This window comes from Oryctolagus cuniculus, chromosome 2, assembly GCF_964237555.1.
Source record: "Oryctolagus cuniculus chromosome 2, mOryCun1.1, whole genome shotgun sequence".
NCBI classification, from domain to species: Eukaryota; Metazoa; Chordata; class Mammalia; order Lagomorpha; family Leporidae; genus Oryctolagus; species Oryctolagus cuniculus.
The window spans coordinates 182,436,078-182,457,794 of NC_091433.1; the positions used below are offsets into that span (position 1 = coordinate 182,436,078).

The following is a 21,717-nucleotide window of genomic DNA, read 5'->3' on the forward strand; positions in this document are numbered from 1 at the left end:
CTACTACCTGTATCTATTCACCTATTTATCTCTATCATCAGTCTACCATCTATCAACTTATCATATCCATCTGTCTTCTATTAATTTTTTTTTTTTTTTTTTTTTGACAGGCAGAGTGGACAGTGAGAGAGAGAGACAGAGAGAGAAAGGTCTTCCTTTGCCGTTGGTTCACCCTCCAATGGCCGCCGCTGCAGCCGGCGCACCGCGCTGATCCTGGCAGGAGCCAGGAGCCAGGTGCTTTTCCTGGTCTCCCATGGGGTGCAGGGCCCAAGCACCTGGGCCATCCTCCACTGCACTCCCTGGCCATAGCAGAGAGCTGGCCTGGAAGAGGGGCAACCGGGACAGAATCCGGCGCCCCAACCGGGACTAGAACCCGGTGTGCCGGCGCCGCAAGGTGGAGGATTAGCCTATTGAGCCACGGCGCCGGCTCTCCATCTGTCTTCTATTTAGCAAATCAAATCTGTCAGACCTATCCCTGTCGGCTATCACCTATCTATCATGCATCTATTTCTTTTTAAATTTAAATGGTTTCCTCTGGCATTCAGTTTCCCTTTTCTTTGCTCATCCAAAGAATTTTTGCTGGGGGGGTGGGCAGCCCTGAGGCTTAGCAGGTAAAAGCCTCTGCCTGCCGTGCCGGCATCCCATATGGGCGCTGGTTCAAGTTCCAGCTGCTCCACTTCCAGTCCAGCTCCCTGCTAGTGGTCTGGGAAAGCAGTAGAAGACGACCCAAGTCCTTGGGTGCCTGCACCCACGCAGGAGCCCCGCAAGAAGCTCCTGACTTCTAGCTTTGGATCCGCCCAGTTCCAGCTGTTGTGGCCATTTGGGGAGTGAACCAGCAGATGGAAGGTCTGTCTCTCTCTCTCTCTCTCTCTCTCTGCCTTTCTGAAACTCTACTTTCCAAATAAATAAATAAATACGTCTTTTAAAACAATTTACATGGCAAGGTTCATGCTCCTGTGATGTTCTGTGGGCCAGGGCAGGGGACTGTAACAGGATTTTCACTCACGGTTAAACAATTCACTGAATATAGGCAGACGAACATAGTTGCAGATACCGTTTTTCTCATTTGTCGGTCACTTTCCAACGTAGGACGTAGGCAGGGTTGTGGGACATGGGAGCTAAGGATTCCAGTCCAACAACCTCCTTTGAAGGAAGGAGAAGTTATAGCCCAGGTAATCCAATTCAACACTCACTGAGCACCTGTGGTGATGGTGCAAAGAAACTCAATGCAGTGCTGGGACCAACGCAAGTGGTACTACTTTAGGGCCTCTGGGGGAAGCCTCTGAAAGCCGGCTGTTGAGCAAAGGCTGGAAGGAAGCGAGGAAGCGTCCTGTAACATTCAGGGGAGAGGGAAGAATGAGTGCAAAGGCCCTGAGGTTGGAGGATGCCTGGCACACCGGGGAGATGTGAGGGACCCATGTGGCTGGGACCCAGCATGTAGAGCAGTGGTGGGACAGGAGGGGCCACAGAGAGGGCTCAGGGCAGAACCTGGAGGGCCCAGAGGGTCCCTGTGGGCATGAACTGACTCACAGCTCAATTGTGGTCACTGCATGCAGGTTAGTTTGGGGCTGGAAGGCTAGGGCACAAGCTGGGAGATGAGTTAGGAAGTTCCTGCCTTAATCCAGACCGAAGGTGCTTCCGGCTGGGGCCAGGGTGAGAGAACAGAGGTGGATGAAAGGGGAGCAGAGTCTAGACACACTTGGAAGGCAATGTTTTGCTCAAAGGGCTAATTACCCAGGTCAAGTGCAATCGGGAAGGGAAGCTGCTGGGGTTAAGCCTCAGGTCTGCTGACTGGCCAATGCCAATGCCCGGGATTTGCATACGTTATTTCTAAGTGTGGCCACACCTGGGAGGGTGTTAGCTCCCCCTACAGATGGACAAACTGATGTTGAAAAGGGCAAGGAGGCCATCCAGTGTCACGCAGCTGGGAAGCGGCTGTCTCGGGACCTCAGCAGTCAGAGTGCAAGGACTCCTGTGCTCAGGCCCGGGATCTCACTGTCGATCCCTCCTCCCAACACGGTGAGACTGGCTGTGGTGCACCCCCAAACTCCTGCCCTAAAATGTACCCCGTGTGGCTCTGCCACTGGTGTGAAATCCCCCTCGCTGGAGAGGGTGCTGCCAGGTGAGACGCTGAAGACCTTGTCAGCTACACAAAGTGAGCGAGTCCTTAAGTCAGAGTGAAGCTTACAGGTGGGCAGCGCTGAGCAGGTGCAGGGAGGTGCCAAGAGGGGGGAAGAGACGACCGAAGCCACCCGTTTACCTCAGAGCTCACCAAATGATGCGACAGGAGGAAGCAAGCCGATGCCGCCAAGACGAGGTGACATTACATGGCAGCGACACACGGGGGCGCCCTCACCACCCAGCAGAGTTCCTGCAGCACCGGCTACAAGGTGATCAGTGTTAAGTGTCAGTTTTATTCTCTTCAAGCAATTTTTAAAAATCTCTTGTCTGGGTGGTGTAATTTTTATCTCTCCTGTCTCAGTGTTAGTTCCAGTCAGTATGCACACAACCCCACACTGACCCAGGGTCCCATCCTGGGGTCAGATACTCCCTGTCACACCCTGCTGGCCGCACAGGAGGGCATGGCAGAAAAGCAGGACTTCAGGCATCTGACACCACATCTTAAGTGGTCGCTGAAACCCGGCCTTGGCTGGAGCCGTGATGAGGTGCAACCACTCTTACCACCAGAAGCCACTCCCAGCTACACTAACCAATGTCACTTTGACGTCACCAGTTTCCTTGGTTTTTGTCCCTGTCCCGTCCCTGTGGTCCCCATGCAAGGAGCGGGCCTTTTCTTTGGAGGTGTGACTGGGGCCAGGAACCTGCTCCAGTGTCTGCTGTTGGGCCAGTCATGAGTCCCACGGGGTCACAGTTCCTCCTCTTGCTTCTAAAACAATTTTTTTTAAAAGATTTATTTATTTATTTGAGAGTCAGAGTTAAACAGAGAGAGGAGAAGCATAGAGAGAGAGAGAGAGAGAGAGGTCTTCCATCAGATGGTTCACTCTCCAATTGGTTGCAACGACTGGAGCTGAACCAATCTGAAGCCAGGAGCCAGGAGCCTCCTCCCAGTCTACCACATGGGTGCAGGAGCCCAAGGACTTGGGCCATTCTCTACTGCCTTCCCAGGCCATAGTAGAGAGCTGGATTGGAAGCGGAGCAGCCAGGTCTCGAACTGGCACCCATATGGGATGCTGGCGCTTCAGGCCAGGGCATTAACCCTCTGCGCCACAGTGCTGGCCCCCTCTAAAAAAATTTTTTTTAAGAAGTCATTTATTTATTTGAAAGGTAGAGTTACACAGAGAGAGGAAGACACACACACACACACACACACACACGAAGACAGAGGGAGAGAGAGAGAGAGAGAGAGAGAGAGAGAGAATCTTCCATCCGCTGGTTCACCCTCCAGATAGCTGCAATGGGCAGAGCTGGGCCAGCCCAAAACCAGGAGCCAGGAGCTTCATCTGGGTCTCCCACATGAGTGCAGGGGTCCAGGCACTTGGACAATCTTTTGTTGCTTTCCCAGGCACATTAGCAGGGAGCTGGATCAGAAGTGGAGCAGCCGGGACACGAACCAGTGCCCCTGTGAGATGCTGGTGTTGCAGGTAACTGCTCAACCCACTATGCCACAATGCTGGCCCCAACTTCTCTTCTTTCATAAGGGATTTTTGTTGTTGTTGTTGTTTGCACTAAAATTAGTTCATCTTTTAATTCCATTTTCTACAAACCTTTCGGGATACGCTTGTATGTTTACATATAGTGGGAGGCGCCAAATTCTCATCTCCCATAGAGGTGACTCAGTGAGGTGACAATAACAGTGGGGAGATGCACTAGGAATACAAGCCTGCTGTTTGGAGTGATGCAGATAAACAGAACGCTGGTATCAATGGCTCGGAACCCAAACCCTGGGCTCTGAGAGTTACCCACTGACTTCCTCCTGCTTCGGACCCAAGGTCTTGCTTCCCCTGCTGGTCTTGCCAGCATGCTCCCTCCAAGACGCCCCCAGTCACTGGCTGGTCCTAGTTCTGCCTCCCACAGCTCTGCACCCTGCTTCCAAACTCTCACCCTCCCCGTTCAGGAGGAGCCAAGTGTCCTGGGCAAGGCGGAGGGCCTTACCCTGTGTTCCCAGGTGTTCTCAGCTCCCCATTGCCAGCAGGTAGCCAGCCCCCAGGCTTGTTCTTTCTGAAGGCAATTTTGCAAAACAGGCTTGATGTGCATTTAAGAAAAGCCAAGCTCAGGCAAGAACTTGTGCTGATGTCCTGCAGGGGGCGCCTTTGAAAGCCACAGAAAAGAAGGCCCCCTTTCTGGGGCCAACCCTCCTCCTCCGGGCACTGCGGGCTGGAAGTGGGGAGATCACAGCAAGCCTACGACAAAACGCCGGCCTCCTGGTACCTCTGGGCCACCTGAAACAGACCCCGGCTTCCTGCCTTGCCAGGGACTTCTGCCCTCGGCTGTTACACTGCAAGTGCAGATCCCTGTGGCCTGTGCGCTTGGAACTGGGCTGCCTCGGTGGGAGTTTAAGTGGTGGACAATGAGAATGAGCTACAGGACAGGAAGGGAGGAAGCTCTCCGAAGATTCCATGTCGTGTAGGACCCCAGGACCCCAGGACACCTTAGCATGGTCCTGGTGAAGGTGCGAGGGTCCCGAGGTTAAAATAAAATTGGTTTAGCAGCACGACTCTAAGCCAGGGGAGCATGTGTCCTCGGTGGGTTCCAGAGTCCAGTGCTCCTGCAGCCTAGGTGTTGGGTGGGGCCCTCAGCATGGGGCCTTTGTACCTGCAGTGGCCTTGGCCAGAGGAGTCCAGGCCAGACATGAGACGGTGCCGGAAGTGCTGAGTCACTGGCAAAGGGGAAACTGAGGCCCCAGACTGTGCCTTTCCCTCCAACTTTTATTTATTTATTTTATTTGAGAGGCAAAGAGACAGAGAGAGACAGAACCCACCTTTTGATTCTCCAAATGCCTATAGCAGCTAGGACTGGGCCAGGGGGAAGGCAGGAGCCAGGAACTCATTCTGGAACTCCCACAGGGGAGGCAGGAGCTCAAGCACTTCCGGCACCACTGCTGCCTTCCAGGGTGTGCCCCGGCAGGAAGTTGGAACCAGGAGCCGAGCCAGGACTGAGCCAGGCACTGCAGTATAGGCTGTGGGCAGCCCCACCGGCATGTGAACTACTTCATGCACTGCCCGTTCCAACACAGTGCCTTCGATACAATGCTGGGTACTCCCAGCCGCACCCCCACCCCATCCCACATCTCCTGCTCTTAGCTCCAACCTTCTTTACAAACCCCCTGCTCACCAAAACCAACCCCCTAAATGGAGGAGTGGTCGTTTATCTCCTCCACAGATATCATCTTGATATTCAGTCTTGTCCAGAGTGTTTTCCCCAGGAATCCCAGGCCCTAAGCAAAAACTCACAATCATCAATTTACCATCTTTAGGGTTCCCCAAAGCTCTGGGGGCTGGCGTTGTGGTGCAATGGGTTAAGCCCTTATTGGAGCGCTGGTTGGAGTCCCTGTTGCTCTGCTTCTGATCCAGCTTCCTGCTACTGGGCCTGGGGAGGTGGCAGATGATGGCCCAAGTACTTGGGGCGCTGTCGCCCATGAGGGAGACCTGGATGGTGCTCCCAGCTCCTGGTGTCGACCTGGCCCAGCCCTGGCTGTTGTGACCATTTGGGAAGTTCTCTCTCCCTCTCTCTTGCCACCCTGCCTTTCAAACAAGCAAGTCTGCTTTGTTTTTAAAGATTCCCAAAGGTGCTCTGTGCTTTGCCACAAATGCCCAGTGTCAGTGCACACTGGGCGAGCGGATCCAGGCGTTGGAGGCTGCGTAACAGGATAAAAGGGATGACCACAAATGGTTTGGGCTGATTAAGACTCAACTTTTGAGGCTGGAAGGCCACTCACTCTCTGACCATGATCAGGAGGTGGACAGAGAAGGCTGAGGGTGGGAAGACCCCCAGTGTGTGCCTCCCACCTGTCCCAAGTGAGACACAGCTGCTGTTAACCCACAAAGAATGCAGGGTTGAAAGCACTCGTTCTGGGGCTGGCGTTGTGGCGAAGTAAGCAAAGCCTTCCCCTGAAGTGTCGGCATCCCATATGAGTGCTGGTTCGAGTCCTGGCTGCTCTTCTTCCAGTCCAGCTCTCTGCTGTGGCCTGGGAAAGCAGTAGAAGATGCCCCAAGTGCTTGGGCCCCTGCACCCATGTGGGAGCCCCAGAAGAAGCTCCTGGATCCTGGCTTTGGATCAGCCCAGCTCCAGCCGCTGTGGTCATTTGGGGAGTAAACCAGCAGATGGAAGATCTCTCTCTCTCTCTCCCTCTCTCTCCTCCCTCCCTTTTTCCGTAACTCTGCCTCTCAAATAAATAAATCTTTTTGCAGAAAGGGGGAGCCCACTCTCCTGATGGTAAACGGAGCCCCAGGAGGAGAGAGGAGCTCGGCTGGCTCTCAGCCTGGGGTGCACGCATGCAGGCCTCTGTGGGGCAGCGTGGCAGAAGCTACCAGAATCTGTCTAGGGGCACAGGAGAGTGTGGGAAAACATTCCATTCGGAAGCCAGGCATAGCCCCTAGGAGAGGCCCAGCCAAGACCAGTCTGACTCAACAAGAATCTGTCCGCCCTCAGAGAGGAGTGAGCGGAGGTCCAGAGTGGCTGCCATCACACGGACTCTCTCACCCGGCGCCCTCCTGGCTTCAGCGGCCGAGCGCACCCCACCTTCGGGTTCCAGTGGAAGAAGTGGCTTCCCCACAGGCTTGGGCTTTGGGCCATGCAGCAAAGCCTAGTGCTTTTCCTGGCACTACATGGCAGAAGGTGGTGCCATGGTGGCACCTCACGGGGAGCCTGCTTACCAGCACGGTGGGGTCCGGGAGCCACAGCCATGCTTCCCAGTGGAGGCACCCAGGGGAGGCGGCAGAGCCGGGTGGGATTTGACCATGGACCCCATGGGGGCACAGAGGGAGCTCAGATGCCTTCACCCAGAGTCCACAGGGGACAGTAGCCCAGCCTCCCCTGCACCTATCTGAGCCTTAGAGACAGGCGGTCAGGCTGGGCAGGGGCAGGATAAGAAAACGCTGGTTCTAAGGCCCCAGGCCCCAGGCAGGGCTTGACCCAGGAGGTGCAGCATCTGCCCCCTCCAAGGCCAAGTGGCTTTCGACAATGGTGAAAGCCCATAGGAAAGTCAGACAAGCAGAGAAGAGATTGGGAGTGCCACCGCGGAGGGGGCCGGCAGAGCACCCGAGGACAGCCACGTATAAACCCGGGAAACTGTAAAGAGAGCAGTGAACCCCCTCCTCTCAGCACTGGTCCTCTAGCCACAGAAATGTGATGCAGGGAGGTCGGACCCAGAGGGGCACAGAACAGTCCTCCTCCTATGGGTGTTGCTAGCGAGTCCCCCTGGCCTAACCGGGCCTTGGCCAGCCCCCAGCCCCAGCCCCACCTGCTCCCTCCCCAGCCTGTGTCCTGGCCAGGCTGACCGACTATGACGCAGGATGGTACGGCTGCCTCCCCTGCAGCCAGGACTCAGGACACCTGAGTAGGGTCCCAGGCTCTGCTGTTCCCCCAAGCTCCAGAGAGCCATTTGTGGACTTGGACTCTGCAGAGAACACGTCCTGAGAACCTTCCCTGCCCCGTCCTTGCCCTCTGGTAAAAGGAAGCCTCAGCGTGTAGAGAGACGTGAACAGCAGCCGAGCCCCTGCCTGCCTGTCCCTCCTGCTCACCCTACGGACTGACAGACGGACGGACGGGGGTGAGGACGTGGCCTCCCTGGGCGCGCCAGATACTCGCTCCTCCCATCGTTCTCGGTAGGTCCCGGCAGATGAGCAAAGGGCTCACAGCTGAGGGCGGAGCCAGCTTCCAGGGCGGGGAGGACTGCGGGGTCCCCCGAGGTGGAGGTGGCCGAGGGCGCAGACCGCAGCACGAGCGGGGCGCGGATGGACCTGCTGCTTTCTGCCTGTGCCATGTCAACACACGCAGACGTCACGTGTGTGCTGACGTCAGGCGCCCTGTGCTCACACCTGGGCCGAGCCCCAAGAACCTGATCCCCTCCCTAAGCAGGGGAGGGTTCACACACAGCTCTGACTCCAGAGCCCTTAGTGCTGGCTCTTCTTTCTCTCCTCCCTTCCTCCTTCCTTCCTGCCCTTTCCTCCTTTTTCATTTCTTAGAAGAGCGTAACAGAGAGATCTTCCACCCGCTAGTGCACGCCCCATATGGCGTTAATAGCCAGGCAGGGCCAGGTGGAAACCAGGAGTCAGGAACTCCATCCGGGTCTCCCTCGTGAGTGGCAGGTGCCCAAGCACTTGGGCCATCTTCCCTGCTTCTGCAGGTGCATTAGCAGGGAGCTGGATGGGAAGCAGAGCAGCTGAGACTGGAACTGGCATCTGACTTGGGTACTGATGCCACAAATGGCACTACAATGTTGACCCTCTTTTTTTTTTCTGCCTTCTTTGCTTTGTCCCCAAAGGGCCAGCGAGCCTCACAAGTACACCGTGACTGTTGTTCTTGGGGAGAGTTGTAAGGTTAGGAACTCACGGTCTGTGAATGACTGTGTCTGAATGGTATCACAAAAGCTACTGCTGGAAACTTACATGATGCCAGGGGTGGCTGGGGCCTGGGTGCAGAGCAGGGGAAAGGAAAGGCTTGTGGGAGCCTGGGCTGGGTGACAACGCTGCCTTCCCCATGATGTGTCCTGGGGCGACAGGGGACCACTGGCACACCTACCATGCCTGGCGTTCCGTGGGCTTCCTAAAGCATTTCCTCCAGAAATGCCAAAGTACACGAGCACCATGGATATACGGGGTGGGAGAGCTTTTCTCTGGTGAGGGCCACTTGGATACTGATAGCATCATTTGCAGGACAGAGAATTATCATCTTAAAAATGAGCCTGCTGCTATAGATTTATTGAATTTTGAGTCTTACCTGCAGTTGTCTTGGCAAGGCCAGACCAAATGATTACATATACAGCCCATGGGCTGGCCATTCCCTTTTGCATGGCATTGCCTTGAAGTTTAAGAACCGTTTCTAAAAAATGAGAATATGAACACTGCACAAGTGGTAAGCCTAAGTTCATAGCTGAAATGTGCAAGCAGATGGTGTCAACAGTGACGTGCGTGTCACCCCTCTGCCAGTGGGCGCTGCCTGTTTGTGGGGGACACCTGGAAGACTCAGGTGGAGGGAGGTGGGCAGGCCCTGCAGGAAGGAGCCAAGGGGGCTGCTTCCAAGAGGGACCTCCTGGGAGACAGGTGGGAGACAACACTCTTCTCCCTTATTCACACAGAGGCAGAGCCTGGCATCACCACTGCCCAGCCATGGGGAGTGGGCCATGGTGGCCTTCAATGGTCACTTTGCCAAGAGTCCTTCAGACACAGTGGGGAGCTGTGGGCATGGCTGGGGAGCCACAGGAGGAGAACCCAGGAGTTCCAGGACACCTGCAGTGGACCAGTGGGTTCAGGAATTCATCAAGTCCCCTTTTAGAGACTCCAGGAAAAATGACCAAGAGATGAAACGCAGGGTGCCGGGGTTCCTGGGTCTGCGTCGTGCTGCCAGGGGTCTCAGAGTCACAGATGCTTGGGTCATGCGTCCAAAGGAATCTTTTCTGTACTCTGTGCTGTTGGAAACAAGAGATGGCTACACACGCACACGGATGCTGCACACACACATCAACACATGCACACACATGTGCACACCATGTGCTCTCATCCACGCATGCAGCGCCTTGCTCAACTCCGTGGGAAGAAATTCTCTCTGGCTCTGAGAGTCACACCGGGGAGTCAGGGGCTCTGTCTTGGCTGCATAGACCCAGAGCTGGCAGAGAGAGGCTCCAGGCCGTGGGGAGAGGTTCTGAGGGGGAGAGGTTTCCAGCCGATAGTAACCTGTGGACCACTAGGGACACAGTGTGGGCATAAGGACCACTCGAACCGAGGGGTCCACACCAGCGAGGCTTGCGTTGGGGGAGCAATCAGGGCGTCAGAGGCTGGACAGAAGGCGGGCAACCCACCCAACAGTGCCCCCCCGCCGGGGTGATGCCTTGGTGCCCTGCGGGCCTGCACTGTGACACACTGCCTCAGCTGACTGCAGCCCCCTGGACCTTCTGATCCAGGAAATCTCAGGTGGACGCGGGGAAGGTGTTTCTAGCAAGTTCCCAGGTAGTGAGGATGCTGCTGGTCAGAGGAGGGCACAGCGAGAAGATGCCCAAGACTTTCTGGCTGACTCCAAGTCACCGGAGATTCCAGGGCCCCCTGCCCAACACCACCAGTGTCCCCCACACTGGGCTGGCACCGCTAAGTGGAAGAAGCACCTGGTTTATGGTCGTGAGTGGAGAAACCATATCCTGCACTTGTGGTTCTCAATGCTATGGCATTGTAGACTCATCTAAGAATTTTTTTAATATATTAGGATCATATACATGATTTTTATTTGTTTTTAAAGATTTATCTACCTATTTGAAAGTCAGAGTTACAGAGAGAGAGAGAGAGAGGAAAGGCAGAGAAGAGAGAGAGAGAGAGAGAAAGAGAGAGAGAGAGTGTTTTCCATCCACCGGTTCACTCCCCAGATGGCTGCAATGGCCGGAGCTGCACCAATCCGAAGCCAGGAGCCATGAGCTTCTTCCAGGTCTCGCACGTGGATGGAGGGGCCCAAGGACTTGGGCCATCTTCTGCTGCTTTCCCAGGCCACAGCAGAGAGCTGGATTGGAAGTGGAGCAACTGGGCCTCAAACCAGCGCCCATATGGGATGCTGGCACTTCAGGCGGCTGCTTTACCTGCGATGCCACGGCACCAGCCCCTATACTTATATATTTTTAAAACTTTATTTATTTATTTGAGAGGCAGGGAAACTGGAATAAAGGACAACTAGGGAGAGCTCATATATTTGAGGACCTGGTTCACTCCTCAAATGTCCACAATGGCGAGGGCTGGCCTGGGGTCAAAGGCAGGAGCTCAGAACGCAATGCAGGGCTCCTCCCTGGGTGGCAGGGACACAATTTCTTGGGCCTCACTGCTGCCTCCCAAGGTTTGCACTAGCAGGAAGCTGGCGTCAGGAGCAGAGCTGGGCATTAAGCCCAGGTACTTTCCAATGGGATGTGGGCGTCCTGGCTGGCAGCTTAACCGTGCGGTAACGCCCACCCCTACATGTTTGAAAGGATTCACAGCATCCGTGAAACCCACCCAGGGACCCAGGTGGAGAATGGCAAAGTTTAAAAAAAAAAAGTTGGGTGTTTCTGATTTTAATTTCGAAGTTGAGCTTCGTGTAGAAGTTAATCTTGTGACCGGCGCCGCGGCTCACTAGGCTAATCCTCCGCCTTGCGGCGCCGGCACACCAGGTTCTAGTCCCGGTTGGGGCGCCGGATTCTGTCCCGGTTGCCCCTCTTCCAGGCCAGCTCTCTGCTGTGGCCAGGGAGTGCAGTGGAGGATGGCCCAAGTGCTTGGGCCCTGCACCCCATGGGAGACCAGGAGAAGCACCTGGCTCCTGCCATCGGATCAGCGTAGTGCCGCAGCGGCCATTGGAGGGTGAACCAATGGCAAAAGGAAGACCTTTCTCTCTGTCTCTCTCTCTCACTGTCCGCTCTGCCTGTCAAAAAAAAAAAAAAAAAAAAAAAAGAAGCTAATCTTGTCTGAATGCAACTGTGCCCCGGGGGAGGTGGAGCAGAGGGCTCCTGGGAAAGGCCTCCCTCCACCAGGCAGGACACTGGATGCCACTTCCAGCTGCGGGAGGATCTCTGGCACCAGAGTAAATGCAACAAAGGCTTATTAAACACACACGCACACACATGCACACATACATGCACACACATACACATGCAAACTCACACACATGCACACACACGCACACACATGTGCGTGCACACACCCACGCACGCACACCCACGCACACACATGCACATGTACACACACGCGCACACACGCAGGCACATGCACACTCACACACACACATGTGCACACACGCACTAACGCATGCACATACACACGCGCACACACATGCACACATGCGCACTTGCGTGCACATGCACACGTGCACATGCTTGCACACACATACACGCACACATGCGCATGCAGACACACATGCACATACACATGCACACACACGCACATGTGCACGCACACACGTGCACACACGCACTCATGCATGCACATGCACACATGCGTGCACACGTGCACACACGTGCACAATGCACACCCACATACATGCACACTTGCGCACACACGCACACCTGCACACGCTCACACACCATGCAGACACACACACATACACGTGCACACACATACACATGCGCACACACACATGCACAGTGTGTGCACATGCACGCACACACGTACACACGCGCGTGCACACACACACACCCTGGGCTGATTCCTAAGCCTCTGGTTTCCTCCATCAGACCACGAGGACCGAGCGAGGCAGAGCTTTCTTTGCTTAATCACTGTGATTGCGTTGCTGAGCTGCAATCAAAGGGTGGACTTTTGAAAGAAAATTGCTGCGCTCGTGTTCCCGGCACTGTGCTGCAGGGAAAGCTAAGAAAAAGAACCTTCTGTCCTGGCCAGGGAGGCGGGACGGGCGGCGTCTAGTGACTGGGACAGAACCATGGCTTTCCATCCGGCCCTGATGGGCAGCCCGTGATGGCGTCCTGGCAGAGCCCACCTCGGGGCCCTAACGGCAGGGGGGGTGACCAGCTGGAGGAGAAGCGGCTTGCTTGTGTCGCTTTTGCCAAGCCTGAGGTTGCTTGTCTGGGTGGAAGGGGGTGAGAACAGATGTCTCCCCCTCCCCGCCACCACGTAGGCCTTTCCAGCTGTGAGTCCATGACTGTCCAAGAGGGTAGCAGAAGCAAAGGCCCTGAGGCTGAGCTGAGCTGCAGTGGATTCGCTGTTGGCCCAGAAGTCCTGTCTGCTCAGAGCAGTGGGTGTGTTCCAGGGGACTAGATGGGAAAGGCTGAGCTTCCTGACGGACTGCACTTAGGTGCTGGGCAGCGGGAGCCATGGCACGTCCTAGGGAAGGGGAGTGCAGTGTGGTTAATCCGACTGCCGAGGAAACAGTCCGGAGGAGATGGAACTCTGTCAGCCGGCTGTGCCGAATCCTTCCCTGCCCTGCTCTGTGCTTGGGGCCCGCTGGTGGGGACATCAGATCAGACGGAGGAGAGTGACATGCAGGTGTTCACTCCCTCCCTGTCCACGGAGCTCGCGTGTGGCCGCACCCCCGTAGGTATGGAGAGTCCCGGCCCCACCAGGTCCCTACCATTGCCTCCCCTGGCCCAGCTGCCTGAGTAACTGGTCCTTGGCTGTCCTTGATCTCATGCCCAGCTAAATTTGCATTTCAGGAAAACAATGAATGATGTTTGTACTAAAAAAGGGATGTCCCAACTATTACAGGCTCAAGTGTGACTACAGGTATTGACCCTAAAAGTTATTCAGTGTTTGTAATAAATTCACATTTTACCGGACAGCTGGATTTTTATTTGCTAAATCCGGGAGCACCGCTTTAATTCCCTGGAGCCTGCCCATGGATGACAGCAGTCTCTTTGCAGAAGATTCCCGGGCTCTGGCCCGCATGGGAGAGCATTCTAGTCCCCACCACGGCCCTCAGCATTGCAGCAGCACACCCTGCCCTTCTTTTTATTATTATTATTATTTTATTTATTTGAGAGACATGGTAATAGAGAGAGGTAGAGACACACACATAGAGAAGTCTTCCACCCGCTGGTTCACTCCCTAAATGGCCACAACGGCTGGAGCTGGGCCGACCTGAAGCCAGGAGCCAGGAGCTTCTTCTGGGTCTCCCACATGGGTGCAGAGGCCCAAAGACTTGAGCCATCTTCCACTGCTTTCCCAGGCCATAGCAGAGAGCTGGATGGGAAGAGGAGCAGCTGGGACTAGAACTGGCGCCCATATGGGATGCCGGCACTGCAGGCCAGGGCTTTAACCTGCTGTGCCACAGTGTTGGCCCCACCCCTGCCCCTCTGAAGGTGATCTTTTGCCAGGCTCCTGCCCAGTGCCAGGCCTGGCAGCCAGCACCTGCCTCCCACCCCTGCCCCGGTCCCAGAGGCCCCGAGAGGAGCCCCTTTGTGTGATGAGAGAAGCTCTGCTTCTCTGCACAGGCCAGGGTGCCTGTTGGATGGAGAACCCGGCTAAGCCTGCCTCAGCCTCTCCCACAGACTCCGAATTGTGGAGACCCTGGGATACACAAAGCCAGAGAGCTGGAGGTGTGACCGCCCAGGCTCCACCTCGAGGCAGCCTTAGCCTCGAAGCCAGCAGACCTGGGAGGCAGTGGTGACGGTTCAAGTATTTGGGTTTCCGCCATTCACATCACAGCCCTGGGTTAGTTCCCAGCTCCTGGCTTTGACCAGCCCAGCCCCAGCCATTGTGGGTATTTGGGAAGTGAGGCAGCAGCTGGGGGCTCTCTCTATGTCTACCTTTGTAATTAATTAATTAGCATAAAAGTTTGTGGAAAATAGAATTAAAAGATAAGTTCATTTTGGTGAAGAAAAACTTTAAAATCCACACATACAGGGTCTTCAGAAAGTTCATGGAAAAAACATATTGTGGAAAAAACTACGCAAAGATTTTAATTTCTTGTACCAAAATAAACTTATCTTTTGATTTCATTTTTTCATGAACTTTTTGAAGTACCCTCATGTATGTCTGTCTCCCCTCGAAGCTGGGTCCCTCAAGCACCCGTGTCTGTCCCACTTTGGTCTTCTTAGCATCTGGCCCAGAGGCTGGCTGAGGTCTATGTTCCAAAATGTCCAGGGCGTGTGAGCTGACCTGGGTTGACCATGTGACAAAGGTCACAGCATCATCAGAGCAGGTGCAGTCACTGCATTTCGAGTTGAGCTTTTTGTTTAAAAATTGATTGGTTTGGGGCCGGCACTGTGGCGCAGTGGGTTAAAGCCCCAGCCTGCAGCGCCGGCATCCCGTATGGGCTCTGGTTCTACTCCAGGCTGCTCCACTTCCAATCCAGTTCTCTGCTTTGGCTTGGGAAAGCAGTAGAAGATGGCCCAAGTCCTTGGGCCCCTCCATCCACGTGCGAGACCTGGAAGAAGCTCCTGGCGCCTGGCTTCGGATCAGCTCAGCTCTGGCCATTGCAGTCATTTGGGGGACTGAACCAGCAAAATGGAAGCCCTCTCTCTCTCTCTGGCTCTACCTCTCTCTGTAACTCTGTCTTTCAAATAGATAAAATAATTCTTTAAGGCCGGCGCCGCGGCTCACTAGGCTAATCCTCCGCCTAGCGGCGCCGGCACACCAGGTTCTAGTCCCGGTCGGGGCGCCGGATTCTGTCCCGGTTGCCCCTCTTCCAGGCCAGCCCTCTGCTGTGGCCAGGGAGTGCAGTGGAGGATGGCCCAGGTGCTTGGGCCCTGCACCCCATGGGAGACCAGGAAAAAGCACCTGGCTCCTGGCTCCTGCCTTTGGATCAGCGTGGTGCGCCGGCCGCAGCGCGCCGGCCGCGGCGGCCATTGGAGGGTGAACCAACGGCAAAGGAAGACCTTTCTCACCTGTCTCTCTCTCTCACTGTCCACTCTGCCTGTCAAAAAAAAAAATAATAATTCTTTAAAAAAATAAAAAATAAAATAAAAATTGATTGGTTCATTTGATTTGTTTGAAAGGCAGCATAACAGAGACAGAGAGAGAGGAGAATTTTCTGTCTGCTAATTCACTTCCCAGATGACTGCAAAAGCCAGGGCTGGGCCAGGCCAAAGACAGGAGCCTGGAACTCCATCTGGGTCTCGCACATGAGTGGCAGGTATGCAAGCACCCGGGGCCCCTTTCACTGCTCTGCGTTAGCAGGAGGCTGGATCAGAAGCCAGGACTTGAACCAGCACTCTAATAGGATGCCAGTGTTGCAGGCTGCAGCTTAACACCTAGAGCCCTAGCGCCGGCCCCTTGCGAATGAGCTTCCGCTCCCAGCCACCTCCTCCCCAGCCGTCTTGTGAGCGGAGACAGCAGCTGCGCAGTGTAAGCCTTATGCTCCCCTGCGAAGCCAGCGCTGGGTGGTGGGCTGGGACAGCAGTCCCCTGCAGGTGGTACCTGGTACTGCCCGCTGCCCTCTGGTACCTCAATGGTGCCAGCGCCTCTCCTCCAGGCCGGAGCAGTCTGGACGGAGGACCATTCGTCAGCTCTGGGATGCCCTGGCTGGAAGCCCAGGGGCTTTAAGGGGGCTTGTAGAAGGGGTGTGGTGAAGAGCCTCATTTAGGAAGTCCAGAATTGCACTCAGACACCCCCACCCTCTCAGCGACAAGGGCCCTGCTGCTGGCACCGGCTGCCCCCTGCTTTGGTGCAGACTGGGTGTGGTCTCCGTCACAAACCACCCAGCACAAGCTTCATGTGGGCTTTGCAGAATAAACACAGTGAGCCACACCTTGGCCACACAAAGGCCGGAGCCTTCCTGGCCTCAGACCTCCAGGGCTGCTGTGTCCCAGCTCGCTCAGGTCAGAGGCTTGGAGCCAGGCCGGGCCATGGAGACAGGGAGCCATGGAGACAGGGAGGCGCAGAGCCGCCTGCAGACCCAAAGGCCCGCCACCTCTCTGCTGTGAGGACATGAGCCACAGACCACCCCACAGCCTGGATGCTATCTCCCGGAGGCAGGGGGAGGGCTGAAAGCCGGGAGGTCAGCCTGGCTGACCCTGTCAGGGGCTGAGCACTCGAGAGCCAGTGCACGGTCTGCAGGGATACTTTGACACCCAGGATGGAGTGCTGGGGACAGACTGGAGGCATTTCGCTTTGCTCTCTGCTCGAGGCGTACGTGCTTGTTAGGGAGAGCAGGGATCAGCAGGGGCCCTGTGGCAAAGGAAGAAAGGCCCAGCAAAGCCCAGAAGTGCATGGGGTCCGGCCAGTGCTGTGTTTTGGATACTAACCCGGATGTTGAATGTCCCCTCAGGCCTTGGGCACCTGCAACCCGGATGCGGAGAATTTGCTCATTTCCCACATGATAAAGTCAGACTGCAGCCGGCTCAGTTCTCGGGTGTCAGCTCTTCTCTGCCTGCTCCTTCCCTCCATGATCGATTACGGATCAAGCTCCCTTCAGGCTGTATCACGTCGTGTGCCTTAATGTTTTACCTGTCACCCCACTGCCTGGACTCCAGCAAGACCAGGAGCCCGAGGGCGGAGACCAGGTCTCAGTCACTGCTCAGTATTGCTGGGGTGAGAGGATGAGTGGGGGAACAAGTGAGTGAAGTTTGCACTTGCTGGACTGGAGAATAACTGTGGTCAGGATCCACCGTGACCCACGCCTACGAGCCGCAGACCCAGGGAAGCTGGTGATGTAGTTCAAAGTCCCGAGAGCCAGAGTCCACTATGAAGGTTCCAGTCTGAGTCTAAAGGGCTGAGAACCAGCAGAGGGCAGGGCGGGAGGCGATCACAGTCCCAGCCCATGCCATTGGCAGAGAGCAAAGCCCACCTTTCTCTGCCTTTTGTCCTCATCAGGCTTCAACAGAGTGACCACTGTCCACCCAGTGTGGAGAGCAAGATGCTTTAGCGTCCACCAGTGTGAATGCTAATCCCTCCCCAAGACATCCTCACAGGCATAAAGTGTAACCTGCCACCTGGGCGTCCAATGGCCCAGTCAGGTTAACACGTACAATTAGGCTCCACAATAGGGTGCTGATTTGGAAATGGGTATATCAGGCAGTGGGGTTTGGGCAGCTCTTCTTCCGTGCATCCGAAATCTCAGTCACTAGACACCCCTTGCTCCCTGGAGTGTGGCGACAGGAGTAGAGGTTGGGTCTAAAGCTTTTTTGTAGACACCTGGACTTTTGTACACCAGCCAACTCTGCTTCAGTCGCTTGAACTTCCAGGGTAGGACTGGGAGCTAACACACATGTTTCCCCCTTCTCTGGGTGCTTGGCTGGTTGGGGGAAAGTTGCTACAGAAAGAAAAGAAGCAGTTTCAGGGGCTGCTGCTGTGGCACAGAGGGCGAAGCTGCCATTTGCTATGCTAACATCCCCTATCAGAGTGCTGGTTTGAGTCCTGACTGGTCCACTTCCAATTCAGCACCTGGGAAGGCAGCAGAGGATGGTCAAAGTCCCTGAGCCCTGCTACCCATGCGGGAGACCCAGATTCCTGCCTTCAGCCTGGCCAAGCCCTGGCTGTTGTGGCCATTTGGGGAGTGAACCAGGGGATGGAAGATGGATCTCTCTCTCTCTCTCTCTCTCTCTCTCCCCCTCTTTCTTTAACTCTGCCTTTCAAATAAAAGAAATTTTGTTAAAGAAGCCTGTTTCAAAAAAGTTAAAGAACTAATAAAAGATGAATTAAGCTTTCATAGCTCTAGGAGTGGGGAAAATAAAGAAATGTCAGTCTCAAGGATCCTCAAATACACCTTCCTCATTGTTTAATAAGGCAGGTTATTGCTAATCTGAGCATAAAAAATGTTTGATAGTGCATATTTAATTTCACACGACCTCTGGGAAGTGTCCTGACTCTTGAATATAAATGTGCAGAATTTGTTATCCTGTGATGGGTCTTGCTCCAAAGCCAGTAATGACGTCACTCAGTGTGGGTCGGTGGGCTAACACAGAAGGGGATGTTCTCTGTTCCTGTGGCTCCCTGTGTTCCCATTGTGTGCAAGGGATGGGCAGAATGATCAACAGATGATTTTAATGCTAGTCACCTGCTTCAGCTCATGTGATTCACTCCTTCCCTGAGATTGCTGTCTGTCCAAAGTGGGAGGAGCAGGAGAGCTGGAGAGAAGTGAGAACTTACAGTTACACAATCTCTTTCAAGTGGCAGGCACTGTGCCAGGTGACTTGTGTATCCTCCATGTGTGGCTCGAGCAGATGGTGTACTGTCCACTGTCTAGCTATGCGAAGGATCTGATATTTTGTTGTACTTGCAGTCCAGTAACCTAGCCTGCTACAGTGTTATCGGTGCTGGAAGAAGACAGGAGTCTCCTGGGTCAGAGACAAAGGACTGTACCCACAGAGCAGCAGGTAACATGCACTTCATGGCTGTGCCGGTTCCCTTTGCCCCTTAAGTCCCATGAAGGACATGGGGAGAGGCCCAAGTAGATGATGGCCATGCAGGGGGTTAGTTTCAAAGCTGAGGAACCCAAGGCCTAGGAAGCTCTGACTTTTTTTTTTTAATTTTTATTTATTTATTTGACAGGTAGAGTTACAGACAGTGAGAGAGAGAGAGACAGAGAGAAAGGTCTTCCTTCCATTGGTTCACCCCCCAAATGGCCGTTACTGCCGGAGCTACACTGATCCGAAGCCAGGAGCCAGGTGCTTCCTCCTGGTCTCCCACACGGATGCAGGTGCCCAAGCACTTGGGCCATCCTCCACTGCCTTCCCGGGCCACAGCAGAGAGCTGGACTGGAAGAGGAGCAACCGGGACTAGAACCTGGAGCCCATATGGGATGCCGGCGCTGCAGGTGGAGGATTAGCCAAGTGAGCCATGCCGCCAGCCCAAAAGCTCTGACTTTTAAAAAGTTTTATTTATTTATTTGAAGGGAAGAACAAGAGAGAGAGATTCCCTACACTACTTCATTTCCCAAATGCCTGCCTGTGCACTTGCTCCCCATGTAGGACCTCTGTCCCTAATGAGTTATACTATGAGAATCGACTGCAAATTTTGTTCCCAAGCTGTACTCTATATGTTGTGTGTGTGCCTGGGTGCAAATTGTTGAAGTCTGTGCTTAGCATGGAGTTGGTTCTCTGTATATAAAGTCAAACTAAAAATGAACCATAATGAAGAAGGAGATGGGAGAGGGAGAGAGGGAGGTGGGATGAGAGCTGGGGAATTTATTAACTTCTCCCACTTTTGCTTTATGTGCTTTAAGGCTACTTAAAAGTTGCCATACAGGTTTAGAACGGTTACATCTTCCCAGTATGGTGTATTCCTCTTTATTCCTAGTATCATTTTTGTCTTAAAATATCTGTTTTGTTTTCACATATAATTGCTATTATAATCGTCAATTACAAATAAAAAAATCTTTAAAAATATCCATCTTGTCTAACGTGAACTTTCTTTACATTACTGTTTGCCTGGTCTCTATTTTCCTATTCTTTGATTTCCTACCTTTTCATATGTCTAAATTCTAGGAGTACGCAGTATAAACAGCACACACATTGGGAGCAGCACATAGATTTTTTTTTATCAGAGCAGGTAATCTCAATCTTTTAATAGGAAACCTAAGAGAAATTAAGGTTACAGTGCTTAATACACAGTATTAAAGCTGACCCATTTAGACTTGCTTTTAACCTCCTCACTTTCAGATTCCTGCCTCCTGGTTCAGTTTTTCTTCTTATTCTCCCCAGTTGTACTTGTGACAGGGTCTCTACATACTCTCACGTTAGAGTGACTACAAGAAAAAATCCAAAAGGATTGCATTAAAGCAAATAGACTGTAATGTTCAAGAGGAAGAAAACAATGTGATGCTAATGAACCCCAGTCAGTGGGCCAAATGACTGGCTTTCATTAATCCACCAAAAGGAGGCCAAGTTTCCAAACAATTAAACCCTCCCGTCTACTGCTATTCTCTAGGAAAAGAAAAAGAGAAACCATTTTTAAAAGATTTATCTATTTTATTTGAAAGGCAGAGTTAGAGACAGAGAGAGAGAGAGAGAAAGAGAGAGAGCAAGAAAGTTTTCCGACCACTGGTTCACCCCTTGAATGGCCACAACAGCTGGAGCTGGGCCAGACCCACCCAAACCAGGAGCCAGGAGTTTCCTCTGGGTCTCCCATGTGGGTGCCAGGGCCCAAGCCTTTGGGTTATCTTCCACTGCTTTCCCAGGCGCATTAGCAGGGAGCTGGATTGGAAGTGGAGCAGCCGGGACTTGAACCTGTGCCCATACGGGATGCGGCGCTGCAGATGGAGGCTTTGTAGTCAGCTGGGCAACACCCATTTACAGAGCTCCCACTCTGTGTGAACTCCTAGCCAGAGTCCAGCCCGGGACTTCTGTGCAAGTGCACAGTGGAGCTGATTTCCACAGCAGATTAAAAAGGACCGCCGTGGAGACACACTGGGACCAGGGTGAGGGTGCTGGAAGGGGGGAGGTGACCTTGGGAAAGACCACGAGTCCCAGAGATTGAAACCTAGGGACACAGCTTGAGATGGAAGGCAGGACAACATGGGGCAAGGAGCCAGGCTGAGCAGTGGAAGAGCAGAGTGAGGCGAGGCTGGAGCCGGGTCGCACGCGGTTTGGAGCCTGCCACTTGGAAAAAGGGGAGTATCGCTATCTTTTTCTCTTTTTTCAATTTACCATTTTGTAGGAAACAATTTCAAGTAAGATGAACAACTCACCTCCATCTCCCTAGAGCTTTAACAAGACCTAGCATTGTGGGAAATTCTTCAGCCCTGAGCAAGCTGGGACAACTGGTAACCCTAAGTGCGTGGCAGGCACAAATATAGGTCCTCATTTACGTCTCCGAGAAATGGCACTGTTCCCAGAAGTCAGGTCTGATTCTGCCCCAAAGCATCCTGCCCTGGAAGGCCATCACTGAAGCACTTTCCCTTCAGGACTACAGGGACAGCCTTACTTGGCATTCCGGGAATGGGGCAAGGGCCTCTAGCTGGTGTGGCTGCAACACCCTGACTGCTCACGCCTGGCATGGTCCCTGCGGTGACTCTGCCTAGGCTGCCGGGAAAGTCTCGTCGTCACTCCAGGCTGCCACACTCTCTGATCTGGGCACCTGGGCTGGAAACCTCACTGTTGTCAGGAGCCACAGCACACTCCCTTCCCAGCCTGGGAAAATCCCCTCTGCAGCCCTGCAGCTGCAACCAGACACGCAATCCCCTCTCTCCCCACTCCCTCCAAGG

At 54.1% G+C, this 21,717-nt stretch overlaps 1 long non-coding RNA gene across 1 annotated transcript; it reads right to left on the reverse strand.

Annotated features, from left to right (window-relative positions):
• Positions 1 to 1,041: 1,041 nt before the first annotated feature.
• Positions 1,042 to 2,767, reverse strand: LOC103347823 (uncharacterized). The gene is made up of 2 exons (XR_007917252.2): positions 2,261 to 2,767; positions 1,042 to 1,330 (listed from the first exon to the last, which is right to left on the reverse strand). It is a non-coding gene; the product is annotated as an uncharacterized lncRNA (long non-coding RNA).
• Positions 2,768 to 21,717: the final 18,950 nt, after the last annotated feature.